This window comes from Pinus tabuliformis, chromosome 9, assembly GCF_031772625.1.
Source record: "Pinus tabuliformis cultivar Carrire ecotype Pingquan chromosome 9, CPIR1, whole genome shotgun sequence".
Taxonomy (NCBI): Eukaryota; Viridiplantae; Streptophyta; class Pinopsida; order Pinales; family Pinaceae; genus Pinus; species Pinus tabuliformis.
The window spans coordinates 752,618,804-752,636,039 of record NC_142307.1 but is presented as its reverse complement, the minus strand read 5'-3'; the positions used below and the strand labels follow the sequence as shown (position 1 = coordinate 752,636,039).

General features: G+C 30.8%; 1 pseudogene; it reads right to left on the bottom strand.

Moving 5' to 3' along the window:
- Positions 1-12,848: 12,848 nt before the first annotated feature.
- The window catches only part of LOC149150880 (uncharacterized), a 46,547-nt pseudogene continuing 42,159 nt past the window's right edge, over positions 12,849-17,236 (bottom strand).

Below are 17,236 nucleotides of genomic sequence, written 5' to 3'. Positions count from 1 at the left end.
TTTATGTCTTGTTATATTTAGAGTGTAAAAATTCATTGGCTTCACATACATACCCTTGGAACTCTTCAACTTTGCAACAAATGGAACAAGAGTATCCTTAATTAATTCAACTATGGTCCTTTGACCCCTTACTTCCCCTTTCTTGTACTTTGCTAGTTCTTGGGTCTTTTATTTTCTTGGTTTAGTATTTTCCCATGTAACATATTCCATTACTTCTTGTTCCATGAGTATCAAGTTAATTCTTTTCTTCCATGCTAGATAGCTTTATGCTCTTATGAGTTTATTTCTCTCTTTGTGAGAGAAACACGTGACTTATAGATTCAAAAATGATGTAATACTATGATACATATTCGAGACCAAAATTCTCCTTGATGATGTCCTCAATCTTCTTGATGCCTTCAAGGAAATTTAATATACTTTATTGAAAGATGTTCCCTATGATTCCTCCAACAACAACTTTTGAGAGTGATGACTGATAACATGATCCCTTGATGCTTTCTTCAAAGAGGTCTACCAATGAGTCTTGAAATAGATCTCTTCAAAAGAAAATATTCCTTGTGGCCTTCTTCTTCATGCTTTGAGAGCTTATATTTTCCTTCCCCTCAATAAGAAATCCCTTATAGTGTCCTTCCCATTGCCTTCCTTGTTCGCCTCAGCTCTGGTACCATGTTTGAAAATGTAAAGTGGCAGCTTGTAATTCTTATTTTCCTTAAAATTAATATTTTCTTGTGAACTTTATTAGTCTTATTTATGTTCTTTAGTTATATATTTTAATCAAACAAATATCAAGAATGAAAAAGAACAATAGAGGACACAAAAATTATCCTTTGAGCTAGGGAAAACCCCTCGAAGAGGAAAACCTAGAAAGAATATTCTCTTCCTAGAATCTACTTCAAATGAGATAAAAATACCCAACCCAACTGTACACCAAGTCCTTCTCCAAGTACCAAGTTAGCACTTCCAACAATTCCTTTCTTAAACTTGCACCAACCAACTACAACCTACAATTTAGACCTACTAGCCTGAACCCTGTAACTCGCACATCTACTTTGACCGTTCGCTTTATTAACTTAGTTTTGAACCTTTAGCCTGTTCTACACCTTTCTTCTATTACCTCATTTCTATACATTCAACCCATCCTACACTTTTGACTCATTTCTCTACCTTCATCATGTTCTACACCATCAGTTTGGTTGTGTACTTGGTTTGTTCTGCACCTTCGACTTAGTTCTGTACTTTCAACTTATTATGTATCTTTGCTAGAAACTTTAGAGGTGATGATTGAATTTGTCTTGGTTGAATGAGTTCTAAATGAGGTCGACCTACTCCTTTATATAGCCTTCTCAAGGGGTTGAATTCCCTTCTTTAGGATGACTTGATGTTTCGAGGGATGAATTGTACTTTAGAAGATTCAAGCACTTTTTAGACTTAAAAATAATTCTTTTTATAAATACATTTTTCTTAGAAGGATATTATAAACATGATGTTGACTCCTTTAACTCGTGACAATAAATCCTAAGACCTAACAAACCCTAGAGGCATGAAGAACATGCTTTTAGCTAGAAAACCGTCAATAAAGAGAATGAAAACCCATGATTAATAATAATAACTTTTTCTTTTATTTTCCTATTTGTTACATATAATACATATTGAAATGAGTACAAAAAAAATTATGAAGACTAAATCTAGCTACATTTTCAACATCATACAATCCATTATTGACAGGAGTCGCTCAATGTGGAGGGAAATTTAGCATGTTTGAAGATTAATATTGATAAATTGGATATGAATAACTCTATTTTAAACACCTCCCCACTATTTTACCAACCAGCCAATCAATAAATGCTAATTCTCAGAGACTGGGACTATTTTGTTGGTCGTATACATTATGGTTGGTGTTGTTATTTTGATGTGTGGACTTATCACCTTATATGTGAGGAATAAGGTCTCGAGAAGTAATCCAATCGAAGTGGAATTTATTATCTTGAAAGAAAATAATAGTGATAGGTTCTCTCGAGAATTCAAAACAATGCATTTCTTCAAAGGCATGTAGTTTACCTTCACAAACATTCTCTTAGCGAAATCAAGTTTGTATTAATCACATGTGATTGGTAATGGAGGCGTTGAAACGGTCTACAAAGGAAAAATTAGAAATGGATCAATAGTGGCCATTAAAAAATTGCGGCAATAAGGAACTAAAGTCAAGAAAGATTTTATAAGTAGAAATGCAAACTTTAGGAAACCATGAATGTGATGAGAATCTCGTTCCTCTGAGTGATTTCCTCCATGCAAACAGAAAAATTTGGTAGTGTCCAAGGGCCATTCTACACTTTCTTATAAGAGATTCTTTCTTAGAAAACTTTCAATTTTACACATAATTTTGTCATCATGGTCAAGCAATTCCCTTATATTTTAAGATAACTAAAATAGACTAAATTTCGTGTGCCATTTCATACTTTTTAAGCTATGGACATACTTTAAAATTGTTATAGATAGTTCCTCTAATTTAAACCATGCAACAAAATATGTTTATGGTTTGTTCTTAAGTTTCTAAAATATATAAATAATTATGTGCATACTATTGGTTATTCAACAATGACTATTTAAAGTTCTCTTTAACCTTGTTGTAATGTAATTTTATACCACTATGAAGCATGAAACATTTCGCTCCAGAAAAGCCCTTTAAAAAGTATCCTCTCCGCACTATAGCAAATATGAAACTCTAAATATTTCGTCATTTCATTCCAAAGGAAATAGATAGTGTCATTGAATAAAATTCTATCACGGCAATCGTATTTAATGGACAAACGTTCAACCAAGAATGTATAGTTAGCAACTCAAGTACTTATGACAAAAATAGTGTTTTTATAAGTGACGGTTTAAAATCTTAAGATTATATTTGTTGTGTGACACAAATTCTGAACTTTGTTGAAAATTATGAAGCTGGCCAAAAAAACTTGTATAAAGTCAAAAATAAAAGTGTGATGGAGACCAGTGGCAGCTGTATAGACATAGGTTTCTGTGACAAATTCCAAATTCAACATTGAAACTCTCAATAAATGTATCCTCGGCGTAGTTTTAAATTTTATTAGAATTCGTAACTTTCTTGTACATGTTACAATGTTTCAATCAAAGAAATAGTTGAAATGGTTGCAGAAATAATGTATAAAACAATGAAATTAATGGAGATACGTTAGGTTGATACTATTGAAACAATGGACTGCTAAGTTTATTTAAAAAAAATTCCTTCCTGACATTATAGATGTATTTAATCATGAGTTGTTTTCGGTAAATATTATGTGTTTAATTATGAATAGCTTTCGTAAATATTAAATACAATAGGGAAATGATTAATTGAGTTTTTATTTTATTTTATTTATTTATGTGTTTATTTAAGAAAATGCTCCTTCCTAACATTACAAATGTATTTAATCATGAGTAGTAATATATGAGTAGTTTTAGTAAATATCAAGTGTTTAATTATGAATAGTTTTAGTAAATATTAAATACCATAAAGGAAGTAATCAATTGAGTTATTTTATTTTTATGTATATTTGTTCCACTTTTAAAAGTCACTATTTTTCTTAATTTGAGAGGTCAACCTTGGTTTTTCTGCATCAATTTATTCAACTTTATCAGAAGTATTTTTGTTTGAGTCAAATTTTAATTCAACTTTATCAAAGGTATTTTTGTTTGAGTCAAATTTTCTTGCCTTCACTACATTCCCATCTTGAATCTTTGATGAACATATCTGCTCTCCTATCCCAAGGGAATTTTTGCCATCAATGTCACCATGAGACTCTTCTTCCTCATCATGCTTAGATATAAGGGGCATGTCTCAGGAATGTGCACTACAAGTTCTTTGGTCTCTGTTTTAGCTTCAACTTATATAATAACATCTTCCAAAACACTGTAGTTCAAGATAACATTTTAAGAAACATCACCAAGAAGGAGATTATGATTTTTTGGCAAAGGATTTCAAATCATCTTGGACGCTTTCGAGAGGCTCGATTGTATATTCTAGAGGAAGTCAAAAAAATTCAAGTGAAATGCCATGTTTTCACTTTATCAAAAGTATTTTTGTTTGAGTTGGATCTTTGACGAACATATCTCCTATGCTCTCCTGGGGGATTTTTGGCCATCAATGCCACCATGGGACTCTTCTTATGCATCATGCTCAGGTATAAGGGGGATGCCTCACGAACGCACATTGCAAGTTATTTGGCCCCTATTTTATCTTCAACTTCTACAATAACTTCTTTCAAAAAACTGTAGTTCAGTAGGACCTCCTGAGAAACATCACCAAGGTGAAGGAGATTATCTTTTTTGGCAAAACATTTCAACTCATATAGGACCCTTTGCAGAGGCTCGGTTCTAGATTCTAGAGCAAGTCAAAAAAATCCAAGTGAAATGCCATGTTTTCCAGCAGATTCTTCAAGCTTGATTTGTGCCAACCAACAAGAAGAAAATCTTAAGGTGCCAAATTTTCTTCTTTATTGAGACCTTGGAATTTCATGTAGTCTCACTCCAACCATGGAAGGTGGTATTGCATCTTTGTTTGCACCATTAGTCGTACCTTGATGATTGTTGAATGGACCTTGAAATGATGCTAACTTAACACTGGCCTTTCCTATGTAACCTTTTAAAGGGATTGAGAGTCTTCTTGCTACTCTAGTAGGTTTATCTTTTGATGACAAGTCCAGGGTGCTAACACTCCCACTCACACTCAGTGAAAGTTTTTTTTCCTTTTAGAAATGATTGATATCACATTAAGTTATATACTGGAATATCATATTATTTCTATGTAACCTTTTTTAATTATGTATATAGAATATCATATTATTTTTAATCTAAATCTTTAATTCCTTCTTGGTATATTTGAATTTTTAAAAACAATAGCTAGTTAAATTGTTTATACCTTAGGGAGTTCGAAAATAAATCGTAACTTGAATTCCAAATAGAATTAGTTCAACATTATTCAACTTGGAGTTCATTCTATAGAGTTAAAACATTTATAGCTTTATCAAGAAAAGGAAATGCGTAGACTTTCTCTCCCTCCCTCTAAAATATCATTCCATCTTACTCATTGATGGTATCATTCCATCTACTCAGTGCAACACTCCAGAGTCCACTGAAATTCATAGGACAAGTCCACAAGTAACACACAAAGAGGTTTAAGGAGCGATGTTCATTCAATCACACAACATAGACCCAACGTCTGATCAATGAGTTAACACTTCATTCCCAAAGCTAAATTTTGAAAACGGCCCGATGTTTTCGTTTGTACTTTGTTCATACATTCTATTCAAGTTTCATAATATTTTAAAGTTTCTGTACAGATTATTATTAATATATTTATATATTAGATGAGTATATTAATTTTATAAATTTATTATTATTATAAAATATGTATTTACAAAATTGGTTTATTTTCACTTAAATTGTTAAATAAAAAATAAATTGATTATAATTTTAAAATTAAATTATTATATTATAAAAAAATTAATGTGAAAACTATTTAGGTAAAAAATTTGTTGTATGAAATTTTATATATATTAATATTCCAAATATATATCATTCACCATACTTCTATTTTTTCATATTTTGATTTTTCAAAGTAAATATCATTCACCACACTTCTATGTTTTCATATTTTAAGCAGACATCATTCACCCCACACTTTCATAGAATGTAATTAAATATATATATATATATATATATAATATGATTTTTTAGAGTAAGCCTTACTTTTTTCTTAACAAATTCATTTGGAGTCTATTACTCGTCATAGAATATCAATTACCATTTATTCAGTATAGTCTTTTTCTTAGTATTTACAGTGTTCTTGTTTGAGTTATGGTAATAAGTATATGAGGAAGTATATAATGACAAAAGAAAAAACTTACGATGATGTAGGGAAGAATAAAATATAGTGATTTATTTGGAAGAAAAAACTATAATTATTATTTTAAATTTAAACTAATCTAATTTTATAATGTAATTTAAAAAAATAAAAATTATATATATATATATATATATATATATATATATATATATATATATAATTTAAATTTTAACCTTAAATATTTTTACTAATATTTTTTTAAAAACATTATAATTTCAAATGAATCAAGTGACTTAAGTAATTATTAGCAATTGTCCCAAAAGGTACAAAAAGAGCTGATAGAATTATGAAATTGGAATTGTTGAATTTCTGTAAAAGATTAAAAAGTACAAGTATTTTTCTAACAAAATATTAAAAATAGAGAATAATGAATGTTGGAAACCACATAACATTTACAGTCTAAATTATATTATATATATATATATATATATATATATATATATATATATATATATATATATATATATATATATATATATTTTAAATTAATTAAAATCCCAATTGTATTGTCAATTTGGGTTTTGGTTACACACAATATGGTTTATGGTACACAAAAATGACGAACTATAAATATGTACAGAATTTGATGTTATTATCTGTCATGAAAGTTAAAACTTTTATAGAAACATATGCTTCCACAATTGCAACTCTGCTCCAACATTGATTCATATTCTTCCACAACTGCAACTCTGCTCCAACATTTATGCACTATGTCATGTTTTGTAAAACCTGCCACACTAGTGCAGTGCAATAAGAAATAGTTTATAAACGATTATTTGTCATTTTTGCTTGTTTGAATAATGTCGGTCTTCAGGTTTTTAAACTTTGCAATATATTCCTCAGCTGTGTCGAAGTCACCCTTCTTTAGGTTGGAGAGATTAGTTTCAAGTCAGTGGACTAGAGTAGTATTTATTGTTGCAAAGAGACTTTTGAAGTTATTATAGATTTCCTTTGGACCTTTGTTATCCTTGGTATGATGAATGCAATTAAACTGACATAAAGACTGATCAACCTAATAGCTTCATCCTTCTTTAAACATACCAAGTTATCATGGTCATCATTTTCAGCAGGAAGCGGCCTTGACAAGTACATACATACACCTTTGCTTCTCTGTTGGAACCACTCTCAAGCATCTTGAAACAATTAATGGTATTGTTAAAAATTTAAGTCAAAGTTGGCGTTCTCCTTTATTTTACTTTTTCTATCCATTCTCCTTTATCTTACCTTTTCTATCCTTTTACTTTAAGATTTAATATTACCAGTGATTACCAAGGTGACAAGCTCCTCAAAGCTGAATCCCTATCTTTGTTTTGTCTTAAAAGGTGCTTGGCATGGAGTCATGGACAGGGTGATATTTTCCTAAGTGTCCCATACCACTCTCGGGCTCTTAAATGGGCCTAGAAACTTCTAATAAAGTGCCTAAAATGTCACCAGAGATGGATGGAATGCCTTGGAAACAATGCTGGCCTTATTGTGCAATCTTTCTAGATTTGGAAATGTCATATGCTATGGTTGGCAATGTTTCCAAGGCATTTTGTACCCGTTTGGGTATTTCAGGAATTGAAACATGGTTGGACTAGGCATTTCCTACAGCTTAGGATGGAACCAAATCTCACCCAAAATTTGAAATAGCCTCCTTAAAAGTACCTTAGAGAGAGATTTCTCTCTAGTGTTGCTTGAGAGAGAGTGAAAAATCCAGGCACAAGTGCTGAAAACAAAAATACAAAAGTGCTCTTAAGAAAAAGTTGCCAATCACAAGTGAGAACACAAATAGAGAATGAATACCACACTATTAGAAATGGTTGAACAACTGCATAGAAATGTAGATAATGAGTGTTTTCCGCAATATTGGTTGTTACAACATGTATATGGTCTTTATATTGACTGTATGGTTGATACAAGGATGAATATCAAGTTACCAAGAGGAGGTAATGCCCAGAAATGAGAATGATTATCTTTCCCTTCAGTGCTCACACCTCCATGTTGTAGATGGAACTCCCAGATGGTATAAAACCCTTGTTGGTAATGTACACAACCGAATTAGGTATCCACGCCTCCCATAATGGAAGTTAACAGTTCGTGCTTCTGTTCTCATCCACCCACAAGAAGTTCACACCCAACAAGGAAGTTAATGGTCCCTGCTTTTGATCTCATTCACCAACAAGATGTTCACACCAAACAAGAGGTACCATGAACTCCCATATAGTATTCTATCCAGGCAAGAAGATAAGGCCTTAGAAATTCATCTTCCTCATACTTGGGCTTCACCATTTTCTTCTTCACCTTATATCTTCATGTAAGAAAGCCTAGTGCAGAAATCATGACAACAATCCAAACCCATGATAAATGTCCTAATGCTCTGATTTGAGAATTGTTCCAAGGATTTCATCTCCTAATATTGCTAACATTCTTCAGAGTCATTCTGGAAGAAAACCGCAACACAAGGATTATATTATGAATTGTGAATATTAGAATTGAAACAATCTGAAGAAACACAAGTCCACTAAAAGTTGAGCCATCGACCAATATTTCAGAGGAACAAACTTCATCAAATGTCTCGAGATTGGCAATTAATTTTTTTTTTAAATTTATAAGTGAAGAGGTATTTGTGAACTAGGAAAACACCAAACACAATGTAAAAAACTGGCTTGAAAAGTTGAAAGAATGAAATGGAGCATTCCTTGTGTGTGTAAAGAGAATCCCATTAAGGCAAATGAAATGAATTTGAAAAGCCTTATTAACCTCTGGAATATTTATTTGTTTTCTCTTTGATATGGTTGCCCCTTATTTTTGATCCTTAAGGGAAAGCCTCCCTTTTGTAAACCTGATGTACAGTAATAAAAAATTTTATAGGGAGAAAGATCCATCATTTCTGATTCATGCAGAAAACTGTTGTTCTTGCAAGTTAAATAGGAAAAATAACATTCAAGAGAGTAAAATATAATACACTAAATGAACATAGCACTGCCTAATTCAGCCCTTGAACACCTACGTGAATAGCCATACCCGATAAAAACTATACTCATTGTAATCAGATTTACTTCACACGGAAAAAGACGAATACCTTGTCAAATATTTTAATCAAATTGTCTCATGTAGTAGACAATGGAATTTCAACTTCCAAGCTTCAAAAATATAGATAGACTGCAACGAGTTCATCTCCCATGTATGTTGCCAATATTGCAAGCTGGAAACTGCAAACCACAAAATGATACTGTTAACTTCCCACAGAAAATTAATACTTTAGTTTGCTCACTTTGGAGGCAGATTCAGACAAACTAAGATAGATTAAAAAGAACAGAACCAGAAATTGAGATCGAACCTAATGATGGTGATTTCCACTTGATGGCCAAAGTGAGGCAGCCTGCACTTAGTAGGTTGCTGCAACTGAAACATCACGGCCTAAAGATTCCCATAGAATTTGTTGAGTCTTCTAGTGTAGTTGCTTATGATGGAAAAGCCCAGGTGAAAGAGTGCATTGCTATTTTCACTTATTCATGTCCAATGTTTAAAGTTTAGGTTTATTTTTTATTTTTTAGGTTAGTAATGAAACTGTTGACCTTACACTACCAAATTATGACTGTTTCTGTCAGTTTTGAAATTAATTTATTTATCATCTTGTCTCTAACAACTAACTTAATTGCAGCAAGTTGTGGAAGCTGGTTCACTTTCATGAATACATAAAGAAGGCATGCACTTTTTTCTTTCTCTATTTGTTGTTCCTAAACTTTGAGACAGTAAGTGGCATAAGTTACTGCCCATCTCAAATTGGAGTCACCCCTTAATGTCATTTTACAAGTGTATATGATCTATTGACAATTTTTTCTTTCGTGTCTATCAACTATTGACAGTTGTTGTAAATAGAATTAGAAGACAAAAAGATATTGTGTTAAGAAGTTGAAATACAATGAACAAAAATAGAAATAAACCAATATTGCAAATCATTTGTAAAATATTTTTTACTAAGATGTGAGAATGCAAATTCAACATAACGAGAAGGAAGGGAAGGGCTCATTTGCAGAAGAAGGATCTTCATACGAGCTTGTCAAAAGGAAAAATGATAGAGTCACGACTTGAATATGATAAAATCAGATATTTTTGTAATGATGTCATAACTACAAAAGTTGAAACATATATATATATATATATATATATATATATATATATATATATATATATATATATATATAGAGAGAGAGAGAGAGAGAGAGAGAGAGAGAGAGAGAGAGAGAGAGAGAGAGATCATGCTAAAATCAAGGCACAGAAGCTCAAATCTCTACTTTAAACTTTTAAATGCTTATTATTCCAGACTATTTAAATATGTGAAAAAACATTAAAGCAAGCCTTACAAAAAGATGATATATTCAAAACGTTAGTAGTGAGGAGTTCAATAACTAGAAGAAAAGTTTATGAAAGTGTGTGCATCAGAATACTCGTCTTTTCTGATTTTATGAACATACAATCGTATTTGCAGAGATAAAACAATTGTATCATATGATTGCAAATGTGCAGATCAAACAAGTATTTATTATTTATTTATATATAATTTATTATTTATTTATCATAATCCTTCAATTTATTTTATTTATTTATTATTGTTATTATTTGTATTATATCTATTATAAATAAAGGAAAACTAAAGAGTAAACATGATCTAATTATTTCTGAATAAACTAAGAATGATCATTTAGTCATAAGAAATCATCTGTTATAAGGTTTACAACCAGCAATACAAGACAGTCCATGAAGGATAGTTGCATCTTTTACTGAAGAAAGGAATGAAGATTGCATAGACAACCATCACAAATAAAGCCAGTAGAGAGCTTACCAGAGAACAAAACACCAAAGACAATTAAGAACATAATAGGACTTGGGAAATCATTGTGATGGTCCATTAGGTACGGAGCTTTGGACACTTCTTCTTACAACAAAATGCTATGGGGTATCACATATAATTCAACCATGGGACCTTGCTACTTAAAAGCAGCAGGAGACAGTCAAACGCAAGTACCAAGTATAATGAAGTTGCAACCAGCTGCAGGATTCCTTGAAGAATAGTTGCATGTTCAGTTGGTGAAAATCCACGATTTTCATTTGAGTGAAAAGTTAACAAGAAATAATACGCTCCAAAACACTCCATGACTTGGAAGGGTGTCCGAGACCACTTTAGTGTTCATTAGGTGGGAAGCTGTGGGAATTTCATGTTGCAAAAAAATGTCGTGGCTAATCACATATCTCGGCACATTTTAGTTCTGGATATGAAATGAGAGCATGTAACTTCATATTTTCTTCATTGAAGAAAGATAATGTGTAGAAGGGAAGGTTTCGGGTCATCATCTTGGGATTGGACATCAAGAAAATAATAAAAGCAAAGAAAATCAAGAGCAACAGAAAAACACAAGTAGGAATAACACCTCCAGCAACCATAGCGCAAAAAGAGGCCAAAATCCACATTTGATGGACAAAAGCTTTCCCCTTTTATATATTTATATTGGGAAGAAGATATCTAAACTTTTTACAAAGCCTATCATGTATGCCTTAAAAGCATGTATTTTACTTGATACTTTGCTCTGAAATTATATATCTATAAATTCACAAACATTCTTGCACTGAAAATTTATTGATTATGACCCTATTCACCTTCTTCACAAACCAAACAATCCCCTGCAAGTTATGGACAGCCATGTTCACAGTTTTTTATCGACTTACCAGAAATGTAAACCAACACAAATTTATGTTTGTGAAAATAATTGTATATTGTATATATAGCTACCTCGAACATGCAACAATTAAAAAACTAATGTGGTAAAAAACAATATAATAGTTTGAGTTTCAAATCATTATGATACATTGGCAGAGTTTCTCAATATGTGGGGAAATGCAAGATGGATTCCTAGTTAGCCTGTGTCATGGGTTTCATGTATCTCACCAAATTTCTATTGTGCTTTCTATCTCTTCACATTCCATATAACTGATTTTCTTTCTATTCAGGGAAGTCACATGCCACAAGTATTGAATAGTTGATCACAGCCACACCATTTTTCCTTACACTGATAAACCACTTCCAACAGTTCCCATGAGATTGCCAATCCATTCTTCTTCCTTCTAATTTCTACACATTCTACAAAACCAAGTGCCTTGTAGTTTTGTGAGGTCATATAACAACAGATGATGAAAATTTATTGGCACTGCTATATTTTCCACTAGATTGATGAAACTTCCAAGTTCAAAAGTTCCAAGAAAGTGTCTCATTTATGTCATTAAGCATGGAACATGGAATTCCTCCACACAATATTGATAATTTGCATGAAAGTCAAGTCTAAAACACTAACCAACATTTGCTATTCCAATCTTGCTAGCATTTATCAGTCCCCAATATTTAAAAGTGCAAGAAATAACAAAAGCCAAGTACTAAAAATAAACAAGTAATTCAAATGTGCAATACACTAACAGAACTTTTCACACACCTAGTGGACCGTGGTGAGTTAATTAATAAATCATTGGAGTTACAAACAGAGCTCTTGGCTCTACACCAAACTGCTGAGCAAAAAGGAGCGTGCAGATAATTTACCTTACCTAGATAACAATTGGTTGAAATAAAGCCTAGTTAGTATACCACTTGTCCTCTGACCAGCTATGGTTCAGGATTGTTGAAAAATAAAATTCCAGAACAAAATTACACCTTATAATAATTGTCTACAAAGGGATCTTAATCGGTTAAACAAAAAACATTAATATCTTGAACTGAAGTTCTATAATGAATAAGTTCATTACCTTCTCAAATAGATGAATAAAACTGCCTATTATTTTATGTCACAAAATGATTTAGCAGAAACAGTTCATGGGCTAGCCCAAGAATACAATTTTTGCAAGGGAATTGTCGATGACTCTTTTCACAACCCATGCAAATATTTCAAGTTAACTTCTCCAAAGCTTCTTCATTTCAAAGATTGAGGGGCTCTGCCTCTGTATCCCGCTCCTTGGTTACACACCAAGTATCTAGAGATTCTGCAAATAAGAAGGGAACTGGATGAACACATTGATAAAAAAAACTAGAAAGGAGCTCAAAATCATAGACAAATAAAAAGCCAACACTTTCCACAGACCTAACATTAGTTACATGGCAAAGAAGTGTGTGTGTAATATCCCTCCCCTTAATAATAAATAATAAATAATAAAAATAATAACATAATAATATAATAATAATTAATAAATAATATAAAAATAATAATAAATAATAATAATAAATAAATCACTTAATAATAATAAAAATAATAAATAATAAATGTTAAATAATAAATAATAAATAAGATTAAAAATATATACAAAGAAAATAAATAAAAATAATAAAAACAAAAATGGTAATAACCATACTAAAGCTCTAGATAAGAATAAATAAGAAAAGGAAACTATCAAAAAGAAGGAAATGAAACAAGAAAATGAAACTATCAAAAAGAAGGAAATAAAACAAGAAAACTAACAAAAAAAAAAAAAAAAAGTTGCATGTAGACACATGGGTGTGTGCATATGGTTTCCCTTTCAATATTGTTCTATTTAATAGATGAGAGGGAGATGAGAGGCATACCAGCGTTAATGCACCGTTAATGTGATCATGGTGCGATCATACCAGCGTTAATGCATTGTTTCCCATCAAAACTCCGCAGTAAAATATGTAATCTCCCTCCCCTTAATAATAAATAATAAATAATAAATAATAAAAATAATAAATAATATAAAAGTAATAATTAATATAAATAATAAATAATAATAAATAAATCACTTAATAATAATAAAAAGAATAAATGTTAAATGTTAAATAATAAATAAGATTAAAAATATATACAAAGAAAATAAATATAAATAATATAAATAATAAATAATAATAAATAAATCACTTAATAATAATAAAAAGAATAAATTATAAATGTTAAATAATAAATAAGATTAAAAATATATACAAAGAAAATAAATAAAAATAATAAAAATAAAAATGGTAATAACCATACTAAAGCTCTAGATAAGAATAAATAAGAAAAGGAAACTATCAAAAAGAAGGAAATAAAACAAGAAAACTAAAAAAAAAAGTTGCATGTAGACACATGGGTGTGTGCATGTGGTTTCCCTTTCAATATTGTTCTATTTAAGAGATGGGAGGGAGACGAGAGGCATGCCTACATTCCATATTTCCGAAGTTCTATCTTTCATTCTCTTGTGAGAATGGTGTTCTAAGACTTAGGAGTCACTGGCAGTAGTACGTTGATTGAGGGCTCGGGGGTGAACAGTTGTAGCAAATCCTTGCACAATTGAGCCTATGGTTGGGTGAAGAGTCATCCCCAAAACCTTGTTGTCATCTAGCAGACATCGATCACAGGTAATATAGGTATGTACTTATTTGTTGATTCTGATTTTAATTAGAAAATTAATTTTATGTTTACTTTGGGTTGTTACATATGGTATCAGAGCAAGGCTCAAACACTTAGGGCCTATGGGCATTTTGATGTGGAGAATTTTGATTATTTCTTGATATTTATTACTTTCATGAGAAAATATTCTCAAAAAAAAAAAAATTATGGAGAAAAATCATATTATCATTTTTTTATTATTGTTTACAATAATTATCAATAATATTATTTTATTGAAAAATAAAATCAAAGATTCATAAAAATATTTTAATTGAAAAGCCAAATCCAAAGCAGAGCTTAAATCTCAGTTGAATCTATATACAACAGTAGGATATATATATATATATATATATATATATATATATATATATATATATGCTCTCACAGAAGCAGGATTTACTTGCAACAACTTTCTTGATTCTTCTCGGTTATAATTTCTTGATTTTCTAACTCCAAAATCTAGTGATTTTCTCGCGCTGGTTAACCTCGTAGACCCAGATCCACTTATAGACTTTAGCTGTGTGTGACTAATCATGCACCCATGAAAGCAAATGATTCTAATTGTCCATTAAACTTTTTTCCCATAGATTTTAATCCATTATTTAGCAAAAGCTTTCTGGGAAGTTACGGTTTTGCCTTATTGCTGGAATCTTGTCCATGAACTTTGTTCCCATAGATTTTAATCCATTATTCAGCAAAAGCTTTCTGGGAAGTTGCAGTTTCACATCATCATTGGAAATTTTTGTCCCATAGCTTTTGGTCCATTTTAAAAAAGATGACATCCATCGTTAAATGGATGACACAGATTGTGGAATGATCATGAGATTTTAGGAAAAATGAACTTAAAAAAAAAAGAAAAATAGAACTTCCAATCAAATCTTCCCTCATGGCGTTTTGAGCTCTTTTTCAATTGAAACACTTTGCACTGAAATATGGACTTGTCAGACCTGTGTTTTGAACCCTATTTCAACAAAACTGTGGCACTAAAATATGCTGAAAGAAAATTATCAAATAACATTAGAAGATGAATTTTATGCCAGTTGGACTTGTTAAGTCATTGAAATGCTGTAATACTAAAATATTTTGCAAAGACAGGTTCTCAACTAATTGGGCTTGGCTTTGACATGGATTAAGTCTTTTTCTTCAACGTTCTAGTATGTTAATTCACCTTTTCAATAGGAAAACTCCCCGGTTCAGTCCAAATGATGTCGTACTAAATATTCTATGAAGTTTAAACCAAAATACTATGACAACACGATGAGTTTCTTGTATTTCCATAAATATCTGCTTCCTTCTGTCCAACTTTCAATAAAAAAAAGCATCACCATCTTTTGCTAAATTGTTGGATTCCTCTGTTCTTAAACTTGTTCCCTTTGTAATAGATATATATATATATATATATATATATATATATATATATATATATATATATATATATATATATATATATATATATATATATATATATATATATATATATATATATATATATATTGTCCTATGTTAGAAGCCCTTATTGTTTGTCTGTTATCTTCAAATGACCCTTTAAACAGAGGTTTTGATGAAATATTTGACAAAATAGAATCCGAATCTTTAGCCATTCTACTATTTTTCTCAGCATCATTCTTCACTTTCTTGGCTCTATCACCTTGAGAAATTTCACTGTGTGTATATTTCCTTGGCTTTTACGCTTGATTGTCATTCCTAAACTCAGAAGCACAACGATTTAGTATAGGCTTTTCCTTCAGTTGTGTTTTCTCTGTCCTGCTTGTATTGTCATTTTTTTATATGGTTCATTCTTTTGCACCGACAACTCCAAAATACTTTTTGGAAGAGGTGAAAGAATAGAATCACTAGCTATTTGATACGATGTCATAATCTGAATTATAGATAAAGGACTCAAATCAGGTCGACTCTCTGCCTGACTTTTATTGGGGCTACTTTCAAGTGATGGAGAAGTAGAAGGCTGAAGCCCTAAGTCAGTGTAAATTGTAGTAATTTTGTGGTTCGAAACATAGTTTGAATTCACTTTAAAACACAATTTCCATTTCTTCTTTTCTTCACCAGTCAAATTACCAAGTATTGGCGCTTGTTTCATGGAAAGTGCTTCATCAACCTTCACATCATTTGCAGTCAAACTTCTATTTGCAAAACCAACTTAAACGCTCAAACTTTATTAATTCCTACATTGTCTTTGCAGTGCTGTAACAATTTGTTCATCCCGCATATTGATTTTTAACTAAGCTATTCTGATTTTTTCTTGATTTTATGATTTGTTGACCCCAGCTGCAATATTTATGAGCCCCATTTATTTTCAACATTGGTCTGGATTGGTGATTTTATAAAATAGTCCACTAGTTGAATCATTAATGTGGATTTTTCAATAAACAACTTAAAGCAAGAAACATATAATCTAGCTGAGGGAATCTGGAAGCTTAGCGTTGTAACCTGGTTTAGCAGAGGGTGTTGGCAACATGAAGTAAATTAAATAATGAATAATAAATAATATAAATAATAAATAATACAAAATTCAACTTAACTTCAGGATGAAGTTCCTTAAAGTGGGAGAGTATGTAATATCCCTCCCCCTAATAATAAATAATAAATAATAAAAATAATAATTAATATAAATAATAAATAATAATAAATAAATCACTTAATAATAATAAAAATAATAAATGTTAAATGTTAAATAATAAATAAGATTAAAAATATATACAAAGAAAATAAATAAAAATAATAAAAATAAAAATGGTAATAACCATACTAAAGCTGTAGATAAGAATAAATAAAAAAAGGAAACTATCAAAAAGAAGGAAATAAAACAAGAAATCTAAAAATCAAAAAAATAAAGTTGCATGTAGACACATGGGTGTGTGCATGCGGTTTCCCTTTCAATATTGTTCTATTTAATAGATGGGAGGGAGAT